At 36.3% G+C, this 4,573-nt stretch overlaps 1 long non-coding RNA gene across 4 annotated transcripts in view; it reads right to left on the bottom strand.

The window, feature by feature from the left end:
* Positions 1 to 918: 918 nt before the first annotated feature.
* The window catches only part of LOC119579566, a 5,301-nt gene continuing 1,646 nt past the window's right edge, over positions 919 to 4,573 (bottom strand). For 3 of the 4 annotated variants that reach the window (XR_005229304.1, XR_005229307.1, XR_005229306.1), the window contains exons 2-8: positions 4,137 to 4,240; positions 3,294 to 3,434; positions 2,233 to 2,287; positions 1,817 to 1,862; positions 1,574 to 1,666; positions 1,213 to 1,274; positions 919 to 1,073 (exon numbers count right to left, since the gene is read on the bottom strand). This is a non-coding gene — a long non-coding RNA (uncharacterized LOC119579566). Of the gene's footprint in view, positions 1,074 to 1,212; positions 1,275 to 1,573; positions 1,667 to 1,816; positions 1,863 to 2,232; positions 2,288 to 3,293; positions 3,435 to 4,136; positions 4,241 to 4,495 lie in introns of all 4 variants that reach the window. The other variant, XR_005229305.1, reaches the window with a different exon arrangement.

The following is a 4,573-nucleotide window of genomic DNA, read 5'->3' on the forward strand; positions in this document are numbered from 1 at the left end:
AAATCTACTCACATGATTTGACAGTAAAGGAAAAGAGTAACATTTAAAATTACCCATTATTATATTTATAATTTTTTCAGCTTTGCGCTTTCTTCAGCCCAAATCTATAGCAAATAAAAAAATCCACAACTTCCGAATAAGCCATAGATTGTCTTTTGTTTCCCCAGATAGACCAATTTCCGTAGAATAACCTTGATAACACGTAAGTTTTAAAACAACTAGCTGCCCCCCCATTTTAAGGTTTTTGTTTACCAACATTATCATGTTTAATTGTTGCTGCTGTCGATTGAAATGCGGTCAAATTTAGGTCAGATCGCAGACTATTGGCTTTTTAAAAAACTATGGATTATATGGGAAAATGGGCGAACAATAACACATTGGGTAATAAACTATATGTTCGTATATTCAGCAGGTGGATACCTATTCCTTTAACGTAGTAGCAGACATTTGTAAACTCCATCATACCTCTAAGCTCATCTAAATCACCTGCCATGATAGATGCAGGTTTCTCATAGAAGTGCAATTAAGAGTTAATAAATCAGGCAATGGGATTTTTATAACTCCTGTCAAATCTGCCAAAATCATTATTAAATCCTGATGGAGGTCTAACTTTGCCGCGCCACGTGGACATCGGCAACTATCAAGGATAAAACCTAGTCAGTTACGGAGATATTCCTTATCTAGACGAAAACTTGTCATAGTACAATTCTTAATCTGATTTAAGTAACAAACTAGTCCAGAACCTTTGTCTTGCATAAAGAAAAGGAAATTCTTGCGTTAAATCCTTCGCTTTCTACAGAGCGAAAAGTTTATTTTGAACTTAAAGATTGTGGAGTTCATTACCAGGTGTTACCAGGACAGCACATGACTTTACTAATCTTTTCACATCTTTCCACTCAGGTTAAATACCGTTCTAAATTAACTTAATCATCCAATATATTTCAAAGACTGGTGCACAGTGTATTTTGCCAAGAGATAAAGACGGTGGCAGGATACAGCTTCCACAGATCAAAATATTTCCAACTGTGTAATCGTCGATCTCGTCCGTGTTTCTCAGCAACACTTCAACGACTCTGTAGAAGTAAACAATACTACTGTCATTTAAAGTATACAACAGACAAGTGCAAGATCAAGAGCAGTTTTTCCAAGGTCTTCCTTCACTCTAAAAAGGAAACCACACTTGCAATAATACATCATTTGATAGAGTCTTACCATCTCTCTCCTTTCCTCATGCGGGACAGGATTCGCTGATTTGACCACAATGCAGGTCGTGTCTGAAAGGGATATGAAAAATTAGAAAAAACAAAAAAAAAACAAAAACTTTCTTTAGAATTACCATCTAGCATTCATCAGGAATCCAATCTTCTCCACAGCCAAGGTAAAACCAGCTCAGAGTGTGTAACAACATTAATTCATCATGTTAAAGATACTAAAAATACGAAAATAACTAGGCTTTTATTTCTACCGTTTTTCGCTAAAAAGTCTCTTGTAGTTTGTTTTATTTTTTTCTTTGAGGCTGAAGCCCTTCTGGTTAATGAATTCAAATTCTAGATGAAAACAAAAGTAAACTTACCTTTATATTATTCGAAGAGTAGCCTTAGCATGGGTCCAGTTTTCTCCTGTGGGATCATGCAGACAGGTTAATTAGTCCAGTCCCAGCGTGAATCTGTTATAATCCAAATAAGCAAGACTACAATCAGTTTAGAAGACTTTCGAACATATAACAAAAGTTAAGTACTCTTGTTAATCTGAGAGTGTGTAACAAACCATCATATGAACACAACACTTAATTGCTAATTTAATCTTGCGAACTTACGGAAAACTCTCCCAGGTGAAAATGGTTGCATCACTGCCGCTCTTTCCTAGAAAAGAAAAATAATTTCAGTAACTGGAGAGCAATAGCCGATAATTCTTCGATCTTTAACCTATTCAGGGAATCGAATTTCCTGAAAAACAAAATCCTAACTTTATAGTGTTTGCAACAACTTAAATTCTCCTAACCTAACAAAAATTACAGATTGCATAAATGACATTTGAGCACGTAACTACTTATGGATGTACAAGCCAACTTTTTCCCAAACTCGCATCCCTGTTTAAAGAATTTAGAGAGGCCAGGGTTTTCAGCACGGAAATAACCTTTATATCTTGTGTTCATACGTAAAAACTAGGCGATGAACCGCTATCTTGATAATTCAATTTCTGGAAAATTGAAAATTAAAAAGGATTAATTACCTTTAGGATTCATCCTGATGAACCAGGTTCACTGTTTAACAGCTAAGCCATAAACCTGAAAGAAATAGGATCAACATGAATGCATTTGTTGTCAAAAATTTCTCCTGGATATCTAACTACAGTTTTGTTACTGTACAAAAGCAGTGATCTTTAAAAAAATTAAGAGCCAAATTTAGAGTCACGAGTGAACTGGCAATGATAAAGGCTTTACTATAGAGATGCAATAACTAGCCAACGAAGCATAATGTAAAAAGGTAGTCCTGTTCAAATAAACTACTGATCAATCTTATCTGGCAATGACAAGGGCTATGTTACTTCTGGATAAAATATTTATTGGATTTTTAGATCCATAAAACCTAGACACTATTACCAACTATAAGTTAAATTACTAAAACCTTGAAAAAAATAATATCAGTCATCACTCCTTGGACGTTAATGATAATTTACAGGAGTTACTACAGCAAGGATAGAGAGAAAAAACCTGACCTAGACATTGGCAAACATACGAGAGAATGAACGAGAATCCCCACCCCCTTTTTCGCTAATCCTGCTAATCCCATTTCTCATTGCAGAGAACTTCCCCGTTTAGTGGTTTTAGTTTTAAATGGTACTGGTTCCTCCTGTCACGACTAGCGATGTAATCTTGCACTACAAATTAATTCAACATTTTTAAACAGTGTAGATTCTAAAATAGGCCTATATTTATAGTGACTGACCGGGTGCCAAGAACAAAATATAGCGTGCTATTTGGACTTTTTTTTTTTTTTTTTTTTTTTTTTTTTAGGTAATTTTGTTTAAATGTGGTAAAACGAATAAGAAGTTTTAAGTGTCGAGGTTGGTCACTTTTCTTCAAACTATTCTGTGCATTTGTTTCTTGTAGTCACTGTCAGTAACAATTACTGCCAAGTTGACGTTAACAAGACTGGTTTGCTCTTGCACCCCATCAGACCATACAATCCAAATTCAACTATATGGTAACAAAGAGTGCGTAGTAGTAGTTTAATTACCCTACAGTTTCACTTTTTCATTAAACTTACTGCAAGAAGACTTTCAAAACCTACCTCTGATGTATTTAATCGAAGTCCACAATGCACATGGGTTACGTGGGCGGAGGTCGCAGCACTGCGTACAGTGTTCTGGCTCCATACTTAGTAACCCACTTGTAGTGTACAGGCGATTAGAGACCATACTCTAAGCCGTTTCTGAAATATAAAACGGATGATGAGCCCTTTGTTTGCCGTTTTGCAAATAACCTACCTTATTCCATAACATGAAAATTTGAGAAAATGAATTATGAATTAGGCTGTAATATTCTATTAGAATCTACTTCATAAAGGAATGTTGCTGGCAAATCTTCAGCATATGTCATTTCATAAGGGGGAGGGAGGGGGCTAACCTAACGAGATTTCTACAGTCGCGAAACATACGATTTAAAACCTACAATTTAGATGGTCGCAAGTGGTAAATTACTAATGAATCATAAATAAAAATGTCACTCTGAAAGTAATGTCGCTGCCAGCCTATTAGACATGCAACTTTAACAGTTCAAAGTTTTTTCCTATGGCACCATATCTGCCACACATTCGGTACGAGGAAGTGCATGGAAACGAGGGTGCTGCAAAAACTTGGGGATAAAGATGAACAAAGGTCTGAATTTTGAGACCTTTGCTGAGGTGTGCATGATCTATCACGTATATGCAGAACTCTTGTGACGTACATTTATCAGGCTCAAGCTTTCTGGTTAATCAAAGGGGGTTTATAATTTGGCCGTTATTTCTAGATCTTTCGACGTGCCATACTTTGTAATGTTGATTCCAAACCGAGTATTACATTTGGAGGTGATGTTACCTTCCAATACTATTACCACATGCTGCAATATTTGCAACCTCTGCAATCATACATACCTTATTTGTCATCCGAAGTCAACGACGCTGCGAAACACTCCAGGACCAAAGCGATCTCCCACACTCAGCAATTCATATTCAATACAGTGGCTTCCCGAAGTTTCCTGAAACCATAAACATTACTGTCAGTGACAATCGTCAAGTATTTTAATATAACCAAGAATACATCTGCTTAGGTACACTTCAAAAAATTAACATAGTTTTCTCTTTTAATAGAAGACACAGGTAGACAACGTAGAATTTAAAAGCGAGGCTGCCGCATTCTGAAGGAAAAGCTAATTTTACTTGTGGGGAGAAGTATCTTAAGATTATCTAAGGTACGTGAAGAACGAGGTGGCCGAGGCTGAAAAATCTATTACCTGTACTTCATTAAGCCGGACAGGCGAAAGATTAAACCGAACCACCCACAGTTATTACTGAACATCTTCCGTAGACTA

This window comes from Penaeus monodon, chromosome 12 (genome assembly GCF_015228065.2).
Source record: "Penaeus monodon isolate SGIC_2016 chromosome 12, NSTDA_Pmon_1, whole genome shotgun sequence".
Lineage (NCBI taxonomy): Eukaryota > Metazoa > Arthropoda > Malacostraca > Decapoda > Penaeidae > Penaeus > Penaeus monodon.